The sequence below is a fragment of the Lepidothrix coronata genome, unplaced genomic scaffold, assembly GCF_001604755.1.
Source record: "Lepidothrix coronata isolate B3197 unplaced genomic scaffold, Lepidothrix_coronata-1.0 Scaffold39, whole genome shotgun sequence".
In the NCBI taxonomy this organism is placed as follows: domain Eukaryota; kingdom Metazoa; phylum Chordata; class Aves; order Passeriformes; family Pipridae; genus Lepidothrix; species Lepidothrix coronata.
The window spans coordinates 992,375-1,016,480 of NW_016690219.1; the positions used below are offsets into that span (position 1 = coordinate 992,375).

The following is a 24,106-nucleotide window of genomic DNA, read 5'->3' on the forward strand; positions in this document are numbered from 1 at the left end:
ACTGTCACAATAACCTGACTATAATGCAGATTCCTGCCCCAGCTTCCAGAGGTTTGTGATATGTCTTCTTATTCCATTAGCACTTTGTCATCTGCTCCCCCTGGTGCCACTGTCATGTGGAGAAAGCTTTAGGGTGAGGTTCTTGATAGTATTGAAAAGTCTCTTTGTGTTGTACTCACTCTGTCTCTCCCCACTCTCAATTTACACAATACCTATTTGTATGTTTCTGCTTATCTCTCACACAACTTGTACGGTCTCATTGTGGAGGCTTATAAATTTAAATATTTGGGATTTATTTTTAACATGATATAGTGTAATAACAAGGCTATCATCTGTTTTGGTGTAGTTCGTTATCAGTGTTTCAGAGGGGGGCACTTTGACATGACAGTAAGAATTGGCTGAACTAGTTTCTGGAACATCTATAAAGAAGGGATCTTAGCCACAGATTTCTTTCTGGTCGGGTGAGCTCTTTTTTTTGTTGTTGTTGTTTGTTGTTGTTGTTGTTGTTTGTTTGGCGTTTTATTTGTTTTATTGTTTTGGGGGTTTTTTTTGTGTGTGTGGGTTTTTTTTATTTTGTTGTTGTTTTTCTTAGTGTAATTCCTAATAAATTCCACTCAATAAATTCATGTCTCAACAAAGGCGGCAGTGGAACAGGAGTGACTAAATAGATAAATAAACAAAAAAATAAAGCAGAAAGGAACTGCACAGAACTTCCATCCTTTGGTTCACATGTTTTTAAAGATATTAAAAATATTCGAGGTAGCAAATGTAAATATCTTTGTTAAGTAGCCATATGTAATCAATTTATGCTAATCATATGTATTAATGATGACATTATGTAAATATAATTTACATTACTGATGTAAAATGGCCATAAGTATATAGTTTTTACTCTATAAGCTGCTGCATATAAAGGTGATGTAATATTTTCATATTTATAATGTGGATAAAGTAGATTACAAAGGTTTTGCCAAAGCACAGGAATAGAGGCCAGAAAAACATCACTTGAAATTTCTTTTCTCTATAGCTTAGTGCAAATAACTTAGCTGCTCTACAGCATTTTTTCTGATCTCTGAGGCAGGAACAGTCGCTGAGTGTTAGTCTTTGGTGAATTACTTAAACAAGACTACATTTCAATAACTGAAATATAGGATATATTTAGAGATTTTTTTCTGTTGGATTTCTCCTTTCATTTTTCACATAATTCATTTCAGTTTGCTAAGTAACTGCTTGGTTGTCAGCCCTCAAGTGGATGTTGAATTGTATTTAATTTTCTGATGATATTTGAACTGGAATCCTTATAAACACAGGTAAAAATTCTGTCTTTATATTGTATTTTGACATAGTTGTGAATTTGCATAAGGCATTGTGTTAGGGCAAGGGATCCAATATCTTTATTTTTGGAGGTTTTGAGAACAAGTTGGAAGAATCTCCTTGTGGGACAGATTTAAGTTTAGTTTTGATGCAACTATGGGAACATAGCTACAAAATTAAATGCTCTGCATTCTACCCCATGTTCTGTTAGTACAAGACCTGTTTCAATATGTGGTCAATAGGACATTCCATTTACATAACTGGAATAAATTCACTGATCCCTCTGATAGCAGTCAAGGCTACCTTTAAACACAAAGTGCTTTTTGGCTCAATTCTACAGTGCCACAAAGTTTCCTTGCAGAATAACTGAATATTTTGCTTCATTAGACAAAGCATGGATATATGGCAAAGCTCTATAACATGCTGCATGTTTTACACCTGCTTTAATTCATTGATTCTCAGCTATAATCCATTGCTAAGATATATGCCGTACAATAGAAGCCTTATAGCTCATCCCTGCCTTGGTGTAGAAATTGTCCCTTGTTGGAAAAGGTGATGGGCAGTGTCAATGCTCAGAGACAGAGATGGTGGCAGACACCTATGGTCCATATTTCTACTAAGCCAGACTTGGTATCAGTGGAAGTTCAACAGGGCTCAGTCGTGTTGGGGTTCCCCCTAGTTTCTTTGAGAATCCCTGCCTCAGACTCTGCTGGCACGGGAACATGATGACAGCTGCCACTTTAGCTGTCTTTTGAGATTCAGCCCAGGAACGTTTTTAACTTAAAATCAGAAGTCTCTGCAGCTTGAGCTGAAAAGATAGTGTCTGCAGCCAAAAGAGAAATAGTTTTATATCCCTTCTGTAGACTGGGCAGCTGAGGCAGGTTCAAAGTATTGCCAAGAGTAGTTGTAGGCCCAGTCTAAGTGGAACAGAAACATGGTGCTGTCAGGCAAACTGGCAGTGCTTATCTCAGTGCTTATCACCATGTTATTGTGGGAATTGGGAAGGTAAATGCACATTTGGTGGATTACACATTCCTAGTAAACCCCGAGTGAACATATATTAGGAGTAGATGGCAGAACATCTAGCTGCCGATTCAGTTCTATTAATCAACACACAAACACCCAAACCTTTCAGCAATTAGAAGACTTGCAGAAAGTAATGCTGCTAGTAGTGTCTATAAATCAAGAGAAAATAAACAATCATTAAAGTTCTTTCACAGTAACAGAATCTGATAGTGACTCAGAAGCAGTAAGTGAGAACAGGCAGTCTAGCTCCAGCCCTAATGGAGAAGAATCTTTGCCAGCTAATAATTTTCTGTTTCTTTCAGTAAATAAGAGGCAATGTCCTCGGTTGCAGGCTGGATAATTAATGCAGGTTGAATCACCTATGTTCTGAAATTTATACACAGTCAAATGGCAATTTCTTTACTTACTGACATAGTCACCCCCACGTATGTTCTTGTAATCCTCATTGACATTAATGAGAAATATACTGCTATGTGGACGTGTAAGGTAGCTACAGAGTCAAAAACCTTTCTCATTTTTACATCCTTGTAAGGCAGAGGTGGAAAATTGTTTTTACTGCTAGAACCATACACAGATTAAGACAAAAATGTGCATCATTTTTCTCTTCACATAAAATCCTGCCTGAATGCAGGACAATGGTTATCATGAGTCATATAAATATTTCTGATCTCTCTGGGAGAAAGTTGAATGGCTCATTTATATCACACCATATTAATATATTATTCTGTACCAACATATTTTGTGTTTCAACAGGAAGGCTGATGCATACAAGACATGCACTATGTACTTTTTATCCAACTGAGTTTAACTGTTCCCAATGAAGAGTTTTGAAAGTTATGTTTGGATCCCTCTCTAGAGTATTTTCACTTGTTTCACACTAGTCTTGAAAATCTTAACCTGAAAAATAACCCAAAGGAGGTCTGGAAGAAAATAAATGCACCAATATTTGGGAAAGTTACAGAGGACAACAGTGATAATTATTAACCTGTTGAAAAATAGTGAAATGGTTGACACAGTTCAAATTAATAAAGAGTTAGAAGAGGTTATTTTAATTATTGCCAATTACCATCAGTATGTGCTAATAAAATTTGTTAATCTAGCTTGCTACATTTTCATGAAATTACAAGTTTGATTGAGGAATCTGTTTAATATAGTTAGACATCTCCAGGGCACTTGACTTGGTACAGCACAATATTTCAATTAATAGTAAGAATGGTGCAAAATCACTGGATTAAAAAGCATGAAAAAATGTAATTCATGACCTTCAAAATGCAATGTGCAGTCTTGCTGGGATGGAGTTAACTTTCTCCATGGCAGCCCTCACAGAGGTGAGCTGTGTATTGGTAGCTAGAAGGGTGCTGGTAGCACACCAGTATTTTGGATACTGCTGAGCAGTTCTGGCACAGCACCAAGGCTGTCACTCCACCCTCCCCCATCGAAGGCCAATGGGCTGGGGGTGGGTGACAAGTTGGAGGGAACACAGCTGGGACAGGCGGACCCAAACTGACCAAGGGGATATTCCATAACATATGATGTCATGCTCAGCAATAAAAGCTAAGAGGAAGAAGATGGGGAGCACTCATTATTAAGTCTTTTTTCTTCTGAAACAACACTATGAGTACCAAAGCCCTGCTTCCCAGGAAGCAGCTGAGCATCACCTGCTGATGGGAAGTAGAAAATAAATATTCTTATTAAAAAAAAAAAAAGTGTCTCACACAGACACTTTGTTTTATTTAATTAAACTGCATTTATCTCAAACTATTAGTTTTTGATAATTTTTTTTCTTCTTTCCTGATGAATATGGGGTGTGAGAGAGTGGCTTGGTGGGCATGTGTCACCAGCAAAGCTCCACCCACCCCAAGCTGGAAATGGGAATTATTAGGAAGCAGACATCCTCTCAGGGAAGCCTCAGTAAGATCCATTCTTTGCTACACATGCATTATTACAATTTGGAAAATACAGAATTGTACTGCTAAAGCTTGTAGTTGAAAAAAATCTAGGGGAATATATAAAGAATGAAGAAAATGGGTTATGAAAATTTAGGCACTTTGGTTGCTTGGAACTGTGTCACAGGGAAATTATTTCTCAATATTGTCCAATACATAGTCATAGGCCAGGAAAAAAAAAATTGGTTATACATCCAGGATTGGAAATATATTCTTGGGAGCAGAGAGTGTAAAAAGGACTTAGAGGTCATGGGAGTTAATCTGATGAAAATGAGCTGCTAAAGATAACACTGTGGCAAAAAGGTTAATGAGACCACTACATGAATCCACAAGAGGATATGAGAAGTTATAGAGAGATTAAATGACTGCATTGTTGGGTTTTTCACTGACCCCTCTGTATTAGGATCATTTCTGATATCCAGTGAAGAGTCCTAAAAAATGTGAGAAAATTTAGAGAAGAGCTATGAGAATGATTAATGAACTGGAAAACACATTTTATTGAAGGAGTAAATTCGTTCCCTGTATTTAGTTTATCAAAGAGAAGATTATGGAGTCAAAGTCTGTTTGGTAAACAAGAGGCAATAGTGCATTCTTCAAGTAAAATATAGCTTGAATCTTAGTTAGACAAACTAAGACTGGAAACATGAACATGTCTTTGAAATATGAATTGTTTGCTTTTAATGCAGTTTATTAAGAGATTCTTCACCGGTGGTAAATTTGAAATCAGGATTAGATTTTGTTTCTCAAAGCTATCTTCCTGTTGAGATCAATCTTCTGCAGTCAGAAGGTATCTGTTGGCTCTGCAAAGCATGAAATATTTTTTTTGTATCTCACAGAGGTATAAATGTTACATCAAAGCTTTAGTCTATATTAGAACTGGAAATTTTATATGCAAACGTTTTGCTGAATTCCTTTGTTTTCTCTATCTCACCTCTATTAATGTTCCCTTTGCCTGATGATCTATAACAACTCATTTCAGTTTCTGTGGTATGAATGCTTATTAAAAAGGTACCTCATACATAGATAGATGTATGAGGAAATTTATTTACAGAAATATCTTCATTTACTAATTGCTACTTTCCTAGGGAATATTAGCTTTTCGGACCATTTCTAAAATGCTGAAATTTAAGGAGAGAAAAGTAAGGAGAAACAGAATAAGGAAGATAATTTGGAGAAGCACATTAGGAACAGCAAAATAAACAATCGTAACAGACTAAAACCAACCAGCACAGAGTCTTACATATGCCTCATATGGTATTGTGTTGTGATGATAAACACATTTATAGGTGTGCACTTTCTCTTTGAAAAATATCAAAATGCCTATTTTGATTATTTGGTCTTTGTCGTATTTCTCCCCTTACAACTTTCTTTGACTTCTCTTTTCCTTTTCAGCTCTTCTCAATAATAAGAAAAATCTTTAAAAAAACAGAGACATAAATTCAATGGAAAACATTAATTTACATTCAAGTTGGTTGATCCCCAGTAGAATCAGGGCAAAGGAATTTTATTTTATGATAGTGGAAAAAATAGAAAGAGTCCCAATTCTGAAATGATTGGAAAGAGTTGATTAATTTAATTTTGAAGCAATGACTACTAGGATTAATTTTGCTAATTGTTCACAATAGTAATTGACTGGACTACAGGGATAACCTTTTTCTCTTTCAGATCAACAGAAAAATTCCTAATAATATAAGTAGGATTTGACTATGACTATGTTAACATGGTCTGCATTAAATTTATCTGAATACCTTTATAGGGGCCAAAAAAAGGTATTTTGAAATGAAAACACTGAAGTATTGAGTAGCTTCTAGGTAAGTTAACATCTTTTGAAGTTAGTAATTACTTATTTTATTGTAATGTTTCAAATTATATCACCGTAGAAATTCAAAATGACCCTCATGCCTGGAATGACCATGGCATGGAGATCCAGGGAGGCTTTGTTAGCTTTTCTCTTTTAATATAGTGAGTGTGCTCACAGTCATGTCCATCAATCTTTCATACCCTTAATCCAGAATAAATTGTACAGTGGACATGCTTTAAGTTGTGGTAGCTTTGCTTTTGAAAATGTGGAATTGCAATTTCTCAGAAACTGGAATTATCATCATAGAATTGTCATAGAATGGCTTTGCTAGAAAGAGACCTTCAACATTATCTCACTCCAACCCCTCTGGCATGAGCAGAGACACCTTCCATTAAACCAGGTTACTCAGAGCCTGGCCTTGAATGCTTCCAGGGATGGGACATCCACAATATCTGAGAGATACTTGTCAGATGTCCCAGATAAACCTGAAAAGATTAAAATTGGCCTTTCGTGACCTATTTCCTGAAAAATCTTCATCTGCAAATGGTGAATACTACAAATTTCTAAATGGAGTAATTTACTGAGGTCATCTGTAAATATTTATTTTCTTTTCCACTAGTGATATTTTGCATAATGGAAGGTTACAGCTTGAGTGATTCCACAGACTACTATTAATTATGTGATAATGCACATGAAAGTTTCTCATCCAAAATCATTTCTTTTCCACCGAATTAAAAAATCCAGTTGATATCTGTAGCTTATTATCAATCATGGCTGTATTCTGGGAACATAAATGTGGCATTCATTTACAACTTTCTGATACTTTGGTCCAAGAACATCATGAGCAGTACAGATGGTATTATTTGCTCCACAGCTCATCTCCTTGACATGTTCTGGATCTGTGCTCTATTCCACTGATGGATGTCTTTGTGGAAAGGTTATGTTCTGCCAGCATATTTACAGATGCCCCTTTTGCCTTCACAATTACTGAAAATTGATTAGTATAGTGAATGTCTGTGCCCACTTTGGCCCAGTAGTCCTATTCACAGAATATAAGGAAAGGTTATGCCCTTTGCCACTAATATGTTCCACAGACTCGTGGAACAGAGCAAGTGGGAGGAATTATGGGTCTTTTTTCCCCATAAAAAAATAAACTTTAATAGTTCAAAAGACTGTGGAAAACAATGTTTTTACACTGTATTCAGTCTGATGATCTGCACTTAGAATCATAGAATCATAGAATCAACCAGGTTGGAAAAGACCTCCGAGATCATCAAGTCCAACCCTCGACCCAACGCTGCTCTGGTTACCAGACCATGGCACTAAGTGCCACATCCAGACTCATCTTAAAAACCTCCAGGGACGGTGAATCCACCACTTCCCTGGGCAGCCCATTCCAATGTCTGATCACTCTGTCCATAAAAAATTTCTTCCTAATATCCAACCTAAACCTCACCTGGCAGAGCTTAAGACCATGCCCTCTTGTCCTACTACTGGTTGCCTGGGAGAAGAGACCAACCCCCACTTGGCTACAACCTCCTTTCAGGGAGTTGTAGAGAGTGATGAGATCTCCCCTGAACCTCCTCTTCTCCCTCAGCCTCTCCTCATAGGCCTTGTGCTCAAGTCCCTTCACCAGCCTTGTTGCTCTTCTCTGGACCTGCTCCAGCACCTCAATATCCTTCCTGAACTGAGAGGCCCAGAACTGGACACAGCACTCCAAGTGTGGCCTCACCAGTGCTGAGTACAGGGGAAGAATCCCTTCCCTGGTCCTGCTGGCCACAGTGTTTCTGATATAGGCCATTTGTGTCCTTGTTCTCCAGAGCGTCTTCAAGACAGCCATATATAAATGGAAAGACAAGGAAAAGCAGATCAGGAAAAGACAGCAAACTAAGGGGAAAAAAAACCCCAACAAAACAAAAGACTACTATGATATTAAACAGATTTCAATCAGCTAAACAAGATTCTTTTTTCCTATGAAATTCATGTTTCTGATTCTTGATCTACCTTATTCTGCTGTCATTATTTTATAATGATATCAAAGACACTAGAAGTCCTTTCATATAAAAGTAGAAAAAAACAACTTTGCAGCCATGTGTTACAGGCCCAGAAGCAAAACCTCCTGGCTTCTGTGTGAATATAGACAAAAGTGGCTATGCTTAGGAACATCTTGTCCTTTAATAGTTGCATTTTTTAGGGAAAACTTCTTTGAGTTGAAAGAACTTTTTGAGAAGATTGTAGCCCTGAACAAAGTTTCAGACTATCTGCAGCCCTGAGGATTCAATCTGCTATTTGGATCTGCAAAGTTTTTCTTATTGAAACTTAAGAAAAAGACATGAGGAGGGGAGAACCTTCCCCTCATCAGTTTGTTTATGAAAGATCCCTACTTTATTAACATGATTTGCCTGTTCTCTTATTTACTAGCACAGTTGCAGTTTTGAGCTAAAAGCCTGTTTGATTCTGGTTTGCACAGAACTTCTTTGTCTGTCATTCTTCTCTAAGATTATTGTGACATTTCCTGAAACTTTTGCCTACTTCCCACATTTATTTTCAATGAGAATGTAGCTGTAGGCCCTGGTTGTTTAACCGATAGCTAAAAAAATAAGAGCAGTGCCTCTCATATCATGAGCCCAGGAAGCCTTAACCTCTAATGTTTTGCTTGTATCCAGTTTTTCCAATATTGCTGTTAATTTGCTCCTGTATTTGAATTGAATTTCTCTTTTCACTTGTGAGAAATTTTATTTTTCCTTCCTTTCTTTCTTCCTTCCTTCCTTCCTTCCTTCCTTCCTTCTTCCTTTTTCCTTCTTTCCTCCCTTCCTTCCTTCTGTTTCTGTTTCTCTTTCTTTTTCTCTTTCTCTTTCTTTCTCTTTTTGTTCCTCTCTCTATCTGTGTCTCTATCTCTCTCATCTCAATTTTTAGGAAACACAAGAGACTTAACATATGTCAGTGATGACCCTTTTGCTTGTGGATACAGAACACAGGCTTTTTGAAGAGGCAAGGGAAAGACCTTAGGATGGATGTTGCTCATTCCTGATCCCTGTGGTGCTACTGGAAACACTGAGTGTCTTTTTTAAAACTGAATAGACCTAGATAGGCACAGTGGCGTAGGACACTAGGGATTAACTCAAAAGGTAAGGTTAGAGAAAAGATAAGGTTTATAAAACATACAGATTAAAGAAAAAAGAATGAGATTAAGAGGAGAGACACCCTTACAAATCAGTACAGTCAAGAGTGAAACTGCTGCATTCTCCTCACTGAAAAGCTAACCCTCCCTTTTTTCAGAAATGTTCAAAGTAATAAACAGTGCCTTGAACTCCTCTAGCCTCCTTTCTTTTAACCTTATCCTTCTAGCACACCCCATCTTATGTCCGCCAGGGACATCTTTGACTCTTTCAAAAGCAAGTGGCTCAATTAGAAAAGAAGCAGCATTTACCACACAGCCCACTGACTACCACAGCCTCCTTTAATCCCATCTAAGCTGAAAGCATCCATTTATATGTCTGCTTAGTCACAATGGAACATATTGATTATCAATATAGGCACCACATTTTCAAACCAAGTCAACTGTAGGGTTCACTGTCTACAGTTGTGACACTGTTTTTAAAAAGATCCCTGGTCTGTGACATTTATGGCCATACTTTCAATAGGTTTTGTTTCCAGGGCTTCGTTACCTTTACTGTAGTCCCTTTACTTGTCTCTGGCCCAAAGGGCAGTGGTGCTGAGCTCTTCTTAATAGCTGGGAACTGTCTTCTGTTCTGCCACTTCATTAGCATAGTGAGACTGTTATCCTAGGGGAAGCTGCCAGTAATGCCACCAGAAACAGAAATGCATATAATCAGACAACAGGAGCAATAAATATTACTAACTATTTATGAATAAAAACATTAATGTTTATACTTATTAATCACTTTTAAATTCAATAGCAAGAAGAAATAACAACTACTTCTTGCTATCTAACACCATTAAATAACATGGTCAATAGACTTTTTAATTTTTTTAAGTTCCTTAAGGAAAATTGAAAACTAGGACATGAATCTTTTATTGATGAGCTTTGGATACATGGCCACTTCTTTTGTCATGGGTTCTAAAGTTCCCAAGATTGTTCTATATGATGTACTTAACAAGACTTAATCAGCACTACCACTGTTTCAACAGAACAAGCATAAATTCTAGTCCCTTTGAGGGTAAGTCCATAGTCTAAACTGAGGCTTGCTCAAATTTTGAAAAGGAAAAAAAAAAAAAGGGAACATCATTGTTCTTTTCCTTAGCCTTTTCCAACTATACTCCTGGACAAAATACTTTAGTAGAGAAACAAGTCAAAGAAAAAAATAATTGAATTTTAAAAATGTGAACATGAAATCATTATTTTTGTTTTAGTTTTCACCTGCCCAATTTGATGGCTCCTCAAACACCTCTGGATATTGTAGAATTACAGGGTTATTCACAGAGAGTAAATTCAGGCAAGGATGGAGGGTTAATATCTGATGTAGTTTGAAGCATAGTAATGTGATTATACCTTTATGGTTTCGTCATCATTTGTCATCCTCTTGAGACTAATTCAATGATGTAATAGCAGCTATATGATGCAATGTGAGTATGTTTGCATACTTCTCTGCTTGATTTCAGCTTGCTTTAAGGCTTTGACCTCATGGCTTCTGTTTTTAATGAGTTACAGTCTCCTGCTTTGTTTCTGTATGAGATTCTGTGGCTCAGCCTGTAACAACAGACATTCCCAGTATTTTTAAAATCTGTCCCTAATTTAACAATCTCTCAGAATTTGTGTCAGATGGAGTCTGGAAGGATTCAGACTTTATACACACACCTTAGTTCCAGATTACTTATTCCTTAATTATGAAATGAACACTCCAAAAGGAAAACTACTAGCACCAAAACTGAGCAGAAAAAAACCTAAGAAAAAAGTACAGCTGATAGGTGAGGGAAGTTTTTGAAGTTGTGTTAGATACCTAAAGAAATGGAGTTTTGCACTGACAAAAAGTATTTTCTTCAGTTAAAAACCAATCCTGGCTAAAAGGGAGGTGAAGTCCACGATGAAAAAATAATGGGAAAAGTATGGGGCCTGATAGCAATGAATAAATTCAGTATTAGATAATGGAGAGAACTGATAAAGAAAACTAAAGCAGTCAGTTGAAAATCTATGGGTAATAGGGCAAAGATAACAAGAAGTTCTTTAAACAGGAACAAAATGCTTACAGTTTGTAGAACTATGGATGATAAAATTGTTAACTCTAGTAGAGAAAATGCAGAATTAAATATATACATCTGTTTTCCAAAAGAAGAATGAAATATTTTATTTTCTCTCACTTCTGAGAAAGAGTTCTAAGCAGCAACACTAAATATTTTCAAATCTACAGAATTAGATAATTCACTGTCAAGAAAATCACTTTTCTGTGGAGCTGCCTGAATTAATTTTTTAGCAAATCTATATTCTGAAGGACTTCCAGATGCTTGGAAAAATAGTCATGGTCCAACATTAACAAATAGTGAATTAACTGGCCTTGAAAACAATTTGCTAGTTAGCCCAAGCCTTACCTAGGAAGAATTTCTTGGATGAATTGAATGGAAATTGAAATTACAATTGACGTCAGTCAGTGCAATGTTACGGAAAATATTTTTTTCTAATGTTCCTTTGTTTTGATGAGATCGTGAAATATTTTCATAAAGAAATCATCCTGATGAAACATATCTATATGTTTTACAGTTTCAGAGACGTTGCGTGCAGCTGGCAGATGTGACACGGCATCCACGGGTGCAGCCAGGTGTGATGCCTGAGGTATCTGAAACCACACAGAACTCCTGTGTCTAGACAGCTGGATTGTCCCCTGGTGACCACACTGAGGGGGATTCATCTGCCTCACTAAAGGTATCCAAGAATTAATATTCCTGTGTTGAAACTAGATTCCTTTTAAAGTCAACAGATAAAATATGCACCTTCCCCTGTGCTTCAGCTGACGCAGGTGAAGTGCCTTTTGTGGGGTGAAGTGAAACATCACTGCAGGGGGCTGAATTTCCATCCATCAGATATGGGGAAAGATAGTGAAACTGAAATTAGATGATGGCAACCCAATGCAGTTAAAAAAAAAAATATTGACAGTCTGGAAAGAGTTTGGAAAAGATCTATTGAAGCATTTCAGGGTTTGGAAAAGATACTTTGTAGTGAGAAACTAAAGAAGTGCTATCAATTTTGTTTGTCCAGAAAGGTTAAGAGGTTGCAACCTATGATTACATCTGAAGAAGAAGTTTTTGATCATAGAAGGCTCTTTAATCTTCCAGAAAAAAACCCAAAACACACAGGATAAAATCCAACAGTTGAAAGCTTAAACTAGCACAAAGTAAGTGTAGAAATTAAAGCGCACGTTATTTACAATGGAAGAAGCTGTATGGAGGAAGCTGTGTGACTGTCACAGCTAGTGACTGTAAAAGCTTATCTTGGGATATAGAGGCTTCTCGCTGCCTTGAATGCATACCTAAGCAATGTGCTGCCATGCAAAGCACAGAGATGAGCTTGGTTACATTCCTGGTGAGATTTTGTGGCCCAGGATGCATGAAGCAACAGACTGAATACTCACAATTATTCATTCTGGCTTTGAAATGTATGAATTTCAAAACCTGTTTTCATAGGGTAGAAAAGTAGCATTGTACATTTATCAGTGTTGCTTCAACTTCCAAAGAGGCCTGGGAGAAATTATTAACTAAGGCAAAAAGGAAAATGAAAAATGGGGAAATGATAAGGAGGGAAAATGAAAAATAATTAGAATTTTTACTCCTACTATCATCCATTTGTTTTAAATTTGATTTTGCATCTAAAATTTTTGTTTTGATTTATTTCAAATTTAATTTTTCTATGTTTTTGGAAAAAATACATAATATTTAATTTTATATATTTTTATTTACCTGCCATTTTTTTCTCTCTGTCCTTTTCGTCTTAAGCTTTTTATTTGGCTGGAAAAAAAATGAAAAGCACATTTCTGTTTTCCTTCATGACATATGCATAGAAAAATAATGAAACAATACAATGACATTTTTTCACAGCTTAATGAACTTGGAAAAATTTTTAACCAGTCCTAAATAAATAGGGACTCATGTCTTATCATTTAATGATTAAATGATTTTCATGACATCTGTGTACTTTTACCTTTTTTCCAGTACTTAGAAAAAAAAATTACCATAGGCTTATATCCACAAAGAATTAAGTTGTTTCTTTACATCTTTATAGAGCAGCTGCTGCTGAAATACTTTTATAAATGAGACCATTTTATAAAATAGCATCTTAGAGGAGGCTCTTCTGTTTAGGTAGCTGGGAATGCAGGTAGACTTAACCCACTTGGTATTATGTTTGGAACTTTTATATATATATTTTGATTTCTGTTTACAGCTTTTTTTATTAGCATATCTTTTTTTCAGTGCACAGGTTTGTGGAGCAAGCAGCTGTTCATTTGTTTTGTCAGTAATGGAAAGAAGACTTGAACAGCTGATGACAGGTAATTTGGGCTGATGTTCAAGTTCTTATAATAGAACTGTGTAGAAAGCTATCACTTTATCTTACAGTGTCTGTATATGTGTGACAAGACTTTCAGAACAGAAGAAGAAATTTGCACTTCACAGGGTAAATAATAAAACATGAGAAAATAAACAGTGGTGTTAAGAATGGCGTGCAGAAAAACTACACTAGGAAGCCATTTCTGGTGCACAACAAGGTGTTTTGCTGGTTGTATGCTGCTGGAAGTTTTGATAAGGGGTTCTGACTGTCATGTGTTGGCACCTCTTCTATCAGTTTTTAATACAAATCTGGAGCATGCTCAGAATATTTTTTTTTTAATTGGAAAATGAGTAACATTGCCTAACTATAGGGTTTCAGGAATTTCTAGGCAAATTTAGTTTGCTTGCATTTTGTCCATTTGGAGCCTCATTTCCCCTTGTCATTCACTCTCTAGAGATTTCTCTTCTGAAAAGAGAAATCTGGCAGTTCTTTGACAGCTCATGAATGTTTCCAGTAAATCATCCCCACATGTTCATGGCTGTCCATTGTTCTACACATACTTGCATGCAGGAATTTGTATTTCTGTCATCCCTCAAGGGAAACTGTTCCTCCACGGTTTCCTGGAAATTGCATTTGTAGTAATTACAGTTGTCCTCTACTTCTACCTTTCCTGACCTTGAAAGGACCTTTTGTGTACCTATCCCTGCCCTCTGCTGCTTTTCTCTGTCACTGGCAACCCTCTCACTGCCTGTCCTACCCAGAGTTCAGGGAGTTCCCTGTTACCTCCACTACAGCAGTATTTGGCTCCCTGCTGCCACTTTTTAATTCGTTCTGTCAGATTTCCTACCACTGCTGGCTTCAAAAGTTTATTTGCTGTAGGCAACAGAGAGTCCACATATGGAGTGCCTGGAGATGCTGTCCTGGCTGCTGCCCATGCCTTCTGTTAGTGTGTGTCTCCAGTTGTTCAGTTGCTTCTTAACTTGCTCAGGAAGCTGTGAAAAAGCCCTTTTTCCGTAGATATCATCGTATATTTGCATTGCAGATGGAATGTCGGTCATTGCTTGTGAAGAGTAACTCAGTGGTTTTGCTTAGCATCACCAAAAAATTAAAAAAGAAAATATGTTACGAAGAGTTCAGGTGATAGTACAATCATCAGGAGCCATATGCCACACAAGAATGGCAAAAGCTATTTGTTTCAGCCAGAGACCATGTAGCATATTCCTTATCATTATTTAATAGGAGGTAATTATTAAGTATTTGGATACACAGAAATATATTCTGTAGCTAGTCATGGCACTTGAAAGCTTGCCACTTGCATAGTGAAACAACCTCAGGATATATATTGGTACTCATGAATTACTTATTAACTCTGCTCTTTTCTGTGTCTTCTGCTTTCCAATTTAAGTGGTTTTGGCCTTATTGTGCTACATGGTGGGACTTAAAGGTCATTTTACAACCTGTTGATTCCCTAGTTGTCACTACACTCCTTCTGGTGTTGTGTCTTCATGTGGCAGTTGGATTAAGACAGGATGATACAGCTTAATGACCTAGAATGGGAATGTGGTTCTTGGAATGCAAAATAGAGAAGAAAAGCTTCATGTAAGTTAATGAAAAATTGAGGAGACAAAATAAAAAGATACAAATAAAGGCAAGGGGGAAAGGTAAGGCAATGCATAAATGGCAAATAGACAAGTCAATAATTAATGACAATAAAAAAATGACTACCTGAAAAGTGCAAGGCATAGCTTTTATTCTGTGAAGGATATTCTCATTGGCCACTGTAAATTAAAAAAAGAAAAAGAAGAGTTCTTGGATGGTTTTTGTCCTTGGTAATCTTCAGCATTCTGTTTCTTCCCATAGCAAGAATTTGTCAATATTCAGACAAACAGCCTGAACAGTACAAATATTGAAGTTTTTCCTTCTAAGTATAAAGGAAATTTAAAACTATCTAAACACATTTATTTTTTGATGTATTGCAGTTGACTTGAATTCTTGTTTATATCTAATCTTCAGCAAATGTCCTCTTGATTTTAAATCCACATAAAACAACCTCCGAAATTAAACAACCCTGTATTTCAGTCCCTGTAAATTGCACTATACAATTAATAATACATTCAGTGTATTATTTTTGAGGAATAGAGAGTCAGTTATATATTTTTCGTGAGCTGTGTTGGGATTTAGCCACCTACCTTCCATTCACATTAATGGGACTCACGCAGATAAATTACCCTCAACAACAGAAGTTTTCAGCCTTCAGTCTCAAGCCAGGCCTTCAATTACAACCCAGAGAACCAAACACACCCTGCAGTTATGAAAGATGTATGCCTGGGCATTCAGCATAAAGAGGGAAATATCAAAATAAGGTTATTTGGCAGGAACTGGGAAAAAAATGTTATTTTAGAAACGACAGACAGGACAGATGGAACTAAAAGTCATGCATCTGAGAGAAGGATCAAAGAAGAACAACTATTTCCTTGATGCAGAGAAGAGAAAGCAACAACAAAGTGTGCAGTACAGAGTGTGCTCCTGACATGGCTGGGTCAGCCAGCAGCTTAGAGAGACTTCTGAGCAGGGTAAAAGGGACTGGAGTCAGACAGAGGGAGATGCATCAATATTCTGAAAAGACAGAAAGACAAAATGTGGTTTTTAAAGCCTTCCCTGTGAAGTTGTCAGCTCTTAGTCTTTCCTTATGATTATGAAATATATTAAATTGTTTTAATATTAAGGTGCTATTGCTAGTCAGTCTGATATTTATTTTCTAAAGGAAAATGCAAATAATCTAGTGAACAACATTTTGAGAAAAACAAACCCTCAGGCTAGAGAACTAGATTATTTGCATGTATTTGGGAGGGTAGAGTGAAATGGAAAGAAAGACAGACAGAGAGAACAAGGGAGAAAGACAAATACAATTTAAATCAATCCTATGACTTTTATAGCCTGAGATTTTCAATTCTGGAGTTGTATTTTTGTTAAAGAGTCTTATTGTTTTCAATCTTTAGCTTTTATTTAAAAATAAAATAAAATTACATTAGAAATTGTGTTAGAGAACCGAGCAGGCTGGCAAATCCCCGGGTTTTTCAGATGTTCAGTTAATGTCCAGGACATGTAACCCAGGACTCAGGTCTGGACATACTAGCCCAGATGTCACAATGTGCTTGTGCTCCATGTGATGTGAGTCAGCCTCTCTAAAGCCCTGTGGTGAAATCCAGGACACCTTCCCCCACTGTCTGCCTGGCAATCTTTCCACACGGGAAGGGCTGTGAAGCTGGGATCTTCCAGCTTCTTAAATGTATATTACCAGGAAACAGCAAGAGGGTGTCTTTAGTCTCTGAGATTAAATGTGTTTAGAGATGGTCCCTAGAGAACTGTTTCCTTAAGATATATGTTTTAGCGAGTGCTTCACAGCTATGTGTTTCTGGAGAGAAAGAGGACTTTTTAAATGGATTTTTTACATTTTTTTTTCTCAACCCGATGCTATTCAAAAGATGAATTAAAGCTTGAGTGCAGTTACTTCATCCTGTTCCAGAATATTGTTTTATTTTTATTTAATGTATTTAGGTTGGTGGATAGGTAAATGATTGTAATGTGAACCTGTTTCTCATTGATGAATGTGTCTAGAAGAATAAAGGAAGAGAGGGCAAGAGGAATAGATATTAAAGTGAACAATATATTTCAGTGTCTCTCTTGCTGTTCCATTAACAGTGCCCATGAGAAGACCCATCTTACATTTTATAGCCGTTCTTTTTTTCTCCCATTTCCTCTTCCCTCTTGAGCATCATTTATAGAAAAAGTATATCCCTAATATTTTCTATAGTCTTTGACTTGGCAATTCATTATTTGCCACAAACTAAATTTTTTTTGGTGTTTCTGGAGTCTTAGGTGTATTTTTACTGTATGTGGGCTTGAAGCACAAATTATATATTCATTGTTAGCAATACATTTTACAGCTTAAAGCTTGCTTCCTTCTGCCAGTGCTCCTTTTAAATAACTCATGGATTATTCAGGTAAAATAATAATTATCTCCCAAGGATTCAAATAAAAATAATCTGTACTGACTGTCACTGCTTTATCATAATGTTGGATAACAGGATAAGTTCAAATGAACATTTTTAGTTTCTTTTTGTCTTGGTAATTTGCAGCTAAGATTACATTTCTGTGATTTTCATCTCCCATGGCTCAAGAATTCTGACATTTCTCCCTGCCTCCTATGTAACCCCCCCCAGACTCATTCATGTACTTCTTAGGCTAAAATTAATATAATATGAATACAAATTGAACCGCAAGACTGTTCAAGAACATTTGGTATTTGAAGGAAAAGCGCTTCTCACGTATCTGCATTGTTGCTGAAAGAACAGGAAGAATTTCTGCTGAATCAATAACGGTTGGAGCAGATTCAAGTGTGGTTTTAGCAGAATGGTGAGGGAAAAATTCCCTGGTGATTCGTCCTCAGAGCTCGCATTATCCAGGAGCCCCCTCTTGCAAAGAGTGGTGGAGTACCATTGACATGCAACCTTCCTCTCTAGGAGGAAATATTTCACAACAGCACTGTTTTCAAGGTTCTGTATATGTATGTGCATCATTATCTGTGGGTGAGATTGGAAAATCCAAACCCCACAAATTTCTGCTCGTTCTGTTTCAGATACTTTGCAGTTTTGTGGGTGTTTGTACCAAAGTGGTGTGATGCCTTGTTAGCAATGAAGTAGCTTCGTGCTAAGATTTATACTGAGACTGGAATCCAAATTACATACTGAGGATGTGTGACTCGGTTCCAGTACTGTGTCCTAGGCTGGTGTCATATGGCAGTTTGCTGTTATGGAAATTACCTCAGACTGGTGATAATGTTAAATGTCTGCTCATCTGTTCAACTTATGTGGGAATTTCTTTGTTCCCAAAACCAAGAATGTGCAGAGGAAGAAGAACAAACCAAGTCTGCTTAACACTTCTCACTAACACTGAATATGCTGCTGTGTGGGTGACAGTCAGTGTAAGTCATTTGAAAAGAGGAGCTTGAAAGCAGGTTTTAATAAATTTAGTTATCATTTTTCTAACAGTGTTTTATGACTTTTTGCCAGCTGCAATAGGTAGAATATCATCTGGGAATACTGCAACATATAATTTTTCACTGATGCTGTATCAGTGGAAGATGGACCTTGCCCAAAGTTGTGCATAGAGAGCTGTGAAATGTGGCAATGGAATCTCTCAAAGAAACAGTTTTCGTTGCTGAATATGTATGCTGAAAATCAATTATGTGTAGATTGGCTGTGAGAGAGACAAGCTGTTCTGTTGATTTAGGCATGACCTGTGTGATGACGCTTCATCTCCCACTCAACTAAATATTCTTTCAAATGACATATTAATGGGAGGGCATCCAAAATACTTTCTAGGCAAATGAATGTATAATAGCTGGATGGTTTATTTGGTTTTTCAGTAATCCTTAGAGGATCAGAAAGGGGATTTATTTAGTAAGTTATAGTGTGTAGTTACCTGTGTTAAAGTGTCTTGAAATATAGTAGGTTATAATTGCAGATCTGTTCTGTTCTTTTCTTATTTTGCCACATTTGTAAAGCACTGTGGAAAATGTCAGCCAACTTTTCATGGCATGGTAGGAGCGCAGGTGGGGGATGTTTAAGAAATAGGATTGTAAAAGAGATGGTGAAACAAATTACCCAGTAATCCTTCCTGCTACTCTTAGGACTATTCAAGTCTTTCATCCCACATCAAATTCCTTCTATTCAAAATTTAGCATAAAGAGCATAACACATTTCTCCATAGGTGAAATAAAACTTACCTCATGAGCCTACCTACATAACTCCATTTAATACATGAAATGTATTTTGGGATATCATCTCTTTACTTGAACATATTGTGCTGAGACAGAAACTTCTCATACAATACTATACAGCTTTTAGCTCTGTACATGTCTGGTCAAATGTCCTCAGCATATGCTCACTCTCTGCAGCTGGGAAAGTGAGCCACAGGTGTTACACTTTAATAAAGGCTGTTTTTTCTCCATCTGGTTCCCTGATATACAGATTGGGGTTTTTATCCTTTCATGAGCAGGAATGAGTCCCTTTGATGCTACTGTGTGTTCTGCATGGAGGAGAAAAGGAAATTGAGTTTCACTGAATGTTGGATTTGGTTTGGAGCACATCTCTGCTGGGGGAAATTGAACTGTTTCTGAAGCATTTCAGAATTTTGCCTCAGAAATTTCACTTTTGTAGACCAACAGTGATACTGCTGTGTCCCCCTGGCAGCAATAGTGGACCAAAATGATTCCTGTCTATGATACAGTTAGGAAATCAGCACAACACTTAAAAACCAAATATGTCACTCAAGCAAAATGATGAAGTCTAAATTCTGTAGAATTCAAGAAAACCTCTCCAAGGCTGCTTGTCATCAGATTTGTCCCAGATTTTTTGGGAAAACCTTCCCTCAGACACTCAGAGTTCTAACACTGGGAATGCACAGCAGGATCACATGTTTACTATGTTTACCGCTTAGGAGATGTCTCTCCTGGTTAATTCAGAAAACCACCATTTATAAATGTAGGGTCAAACTAGAGCTCAGTTTTTTGCATGAATTTAGCTGATTTGTATTGAGTTTTACTAAAACTTCTGCAACGATGTAAGGGCATGACAGGAAGAATACACTGAATTAATTCATTTTTCACAATGACAGACAACTGGATAGTCTGTGGAGAAGGCAGATCATAGGATTTTCCTCCCACTGACTTGTAAGTCTTAGACACTGTGGTGTAAGTCTTGGCTTCTTTCCTTTTGGTTTGGTGTATATGACTTAGCTCTTACAGGCAGACTGCTTGCCAGATATCTGGATATTCTTGGAACACAGGAGCTGTGTGCCTCCTCTCCCACAGGCTGGGGATAGTCTAATCCTTAGCTGCTGTAATTGATGGCCAAATCCTTCAATGGCTGACTAGCCAGAGGAAGAGGTAGAGGTCTGTTCTCAGAAATGTGCTCAGGTTCTGCATCTGTCTCACAGGAATGCCAAGTGCAGTTCTGAGATACCTTCACAGAATCACAGAATAACAGAACGGGTGGAAGGGAACACAGTGGGTCGTCTGATCCAACCTCCCTGCTCAAGAAGGCTCATCCTAGATCACATGGCATAGGCTTGTGTCCAGACAATTTTTGAATATCTCCAGTGAGAGAGACTCCAAGCTTCCCTGGGCAGTCTGTTCCAGTGCTCAGTCACCTGCAGAGTAAAGAGGTTCTTCCTCATGTTCAGGTGGACCTTCCAGTGCATCAGTTTCTGCCCATTGCTGCTCATCTTTCCTTGCTGGCAGACCCTGTGCGTTGGCTCTGATATCCCTGTGTGAGATAACTCTCCCAGCTCTGAACCACATCTGGAAGGACTAACTCTCGTCCTTGGTGTTCATAGAGATATCTGGAGGTTTCAGCTAACACTAGCACTTTACCTGTCTCTGGGCACCTGACTTTAAGCTGGGAATGTGCTGAGCCTCACTATGTAGACCCTCTGTTAAATGTCTGCCATGTGGCAGGAGACCATCCATCATTAGTTATGTTTTATGACATATTACCCTTATTTTCTATGTTGTCATTTCTGGTGCTCCAATCTATAATCAATGCTGTCCAGAATATCAGTAGCATGTGGAAGCATCTTTGAGAACCTGGACATAAAAATGCCTACCAATCCTTGGATTTCGAAGGGAGTCTTTCCACTGTTTGTCACTTACCACTCACTCAGTTTTTCACTGTGAACTATGTCTCTACATCAAATGTGAACCATAGCTATAAGCCAGATGTCAGTAAAAAAGTGGATTATCCCTCCTTCAGCATCCCTTATTGTGATTCAATTTTTGTACATGATAGACAGTGCTATTCAAAAAGCGTCAGTGTCACTGGTCAGCATTTGATTTAAAAAAACAATATGAAACCATAAACTAGAGAGGTACTTGGTCAAAAAATTAATCAGTAGGTAGATGAAGCCAGTAATACAAACATGCTGTAAACTGAGAATAATACAAGAAAGCAGATCTGTGTTTGAAGTCTACAATCTTGATTTGCATGGGTGCAGTAAAGAAGGCTATTTCTGAAAGGAATAGGGATTAAAGGTGTTGAGAGAAAAGAGAATAAAGGTGCTGAGAGAAAATAGAAGCATTTTTAAAAGAAAAAGGACTGGGTGTGTGTGATCATTTTTCCTAGTTTAATCTGATGATAAGAAATATAGTATTTGGCTTGTCAGCATTTGATCTCAAAATTTGTTTAAAGGATTCGGGAACAAAATCTCACATGAACAAGAGCAGCTTCTGCTTAAGTAGGGCGTTACTTTTCCGATTGTTTTAACAGGCAATATGCAATATGCAATATCAGAGGTCAATAGAGTTTGCTGTAGTTATCAGGAGAAAATAGGGTTCATGGTGAGTTGAGAAAACAGAAATCTTTTAATATCCACAATACTATTTAATGTTTGAGAAAAGATTCTGTATACACACATGTGTGTACATGTGCACACAGACATAGACACATGCAAAAAGATATTGATAATATGTTTTGAACAAAAACATTTCCTGCATGTATGACTTCCCAGTATATTTAGGAAAGCTACAAAAAATCCAGTGGAAAAAAGCAAAAAGAGAGGAAAAAAAAGGCTTTCTTTTGGATAAGTGAAGCTAATTGTAGGAACGTTCAGTTCACACCATGAATCCTGCATGTTATATGGCAAAACTGTTGTCAGACTGAGAAATAGTGTCAGTTCCTGACATTACTCAAGCCTGTGACAAACTTCCCATTGGCTTTCATGAAACAAAAATTACATCCATTATGTTTTTCACTTGGCAAAATACACCTACAGCAAAATAAGCTTTCAGAACCCTAGTCCCTCTCCTTTTGATTATCATTACTTTGCCTTATTGTAGTGAAATCTTTAAACAATGTGTTACTCTTCATCTCAAAAGGAAAAATTTGTATGTGTTTCTTTAGAATAAATCAATTTTCTTCCAAAAAATTATGGGTAGAGATCCTGAAGGTAACCTAGCTAAGTATTAAGTAGATGGTGGTTTGGAATATCCAGTAAAGCTATTTTCAGAATTTCTTGGGGACAGATTCTGTTCATAACAAATCTTATCAAGTCTGTGTGATGATAGTATTTTTTTTCCTTTATTGATACTGAAGCCTTTCAAATATAGTAGTTACAAATACAGGTTTATTCTGTGACCTTCTTTGCTGGTTTGGCAAAACGTACTATAGAGGCAAATTTAAGAAGCCAGTTTTTAGTAGACGAGAGAGGTTTTTATTGTTTAGAAAATACAATATGGTCAATACTGTTAAGAAGTAAACGTGTGTCTAAATTGAGAACTCAGCATAATTGCAATACTACAGATTTCTCAGGGAAAGCTGGTCCCACACCTGGTGTGATCAGAAGCTGTGGTCAAATACTTGATGAAATTCTCAGCTGGTTTAAGTAGATGTAATGACCCTGACTTCAATAGATAGCTGGCACAGAGGAGAATTTAATTTGTTAACTTTCTGAAAGCAACCATTTTATTTGTTCTTCAGCTCTGAGCATTTATGTTCCAGCTGGTCTCAAAAATCACATAACTGAAAGTTGTAAAGACATGCTGGGGGGGGGTAGAAAGTGGCAGGAAATTTGGCAGGAAAAGAGACACTGAAAACTTGAAGCAGAAACTATAGTAACCTGAATTGTTGGAGAAAGCATGCAGCATATTTTGCCAGTGGCACCTGGAGAACCAGGGTTTCACCTCAGCAGTGATGTCTTGCGGTGAGAGAAACAATTCTCTCCCTAGATTTGACATGTGTGAGATGGCAGCTCGGACAGCACCCACAGGTGGTGCTCTTTAAAAAATACCAATAAAAGAATGACAGGGACAAACTGGAGGAAGTCCAGTGTAGGACACTGTTGGTCTGGCTGGAGCATGAGGAGTGTCTAAGGGAGATGTGTGTGTTCAGAGGAGGCTCTGGAGCATCCTCAGAGATGCATAGAGAGAAGGTGAAGTGCAAAGTTCAAAAGCTGGAACTCAGGATATTCAGAATAGATATGAGGAATGTTTTTTTCCTACCATGGGGGCTGCCAAAGCCTGGAAAAGAGGTTGTTGATGCTCTTTAGAGATATTAAAAACTCAACTGGACAAAGTCCTGCAACCAGATCTGATGTGGCTTTGCTCACAGCAAAGATGACCTCCAGAGGTCACTCCCAGTCTGAATTATTCTATGTTTCTGTGGTACTGCTCAGTTTACTTAAATTATTCTCTTTATTTTCAAAGAGATGTGACAATTTCAGAAATGGATCCAGCTGTTGATTATATGCTTCAGGGGGCAACGTTAATGGAGGAGATGCGGCCCTTTTAGCCCCCTGGTAAACTCGGGCCTCAGTTTTTATTATTTTCTACCTTCAGCTATTGTGTAGCGTTGCTGAGCTCATAAAGCAGCTGCTGAGAGTGGTGCGAAAAGTAATTGCTGCATATACTTCATACAGCTTATAAAATGATTTGGAAATTACTGTAGGGAAGTGAGCTGCTATGTTTTT

At 37.4% G+C, this 24,106-nt stretch overlaps 1 protein-coding gene across 2 annotated transcripts in view; it reads left to right on the plus strand.

Annotated features, from left to right (window-relative positions):
- TDRD15 (tudor domain containing 15) overlaps positions 1-24,106 on the plus strand; it is a 166,069-nt gene that overhangs the window by 71,582 nt on the left and 70,381 nt on the right. Inside the window, exons 4-6 of one of the 2 annotated variants that reach the window (XR_001874461.1) lie at positions 11,804-11,965; positions 12,299-12,434; positions 13,507-13,583. The gene's annotated coding sequence lies outside the window, so the exon portion shown is untranslated. The remainder of the gene's footprint in view (positions 1-11,803; positions 11,966-12,298; positions 12,435-13,506; positions 13,584-24,106) is intronic. The other variant, XR_001874462.1, reaches the window with a different exon arrangement.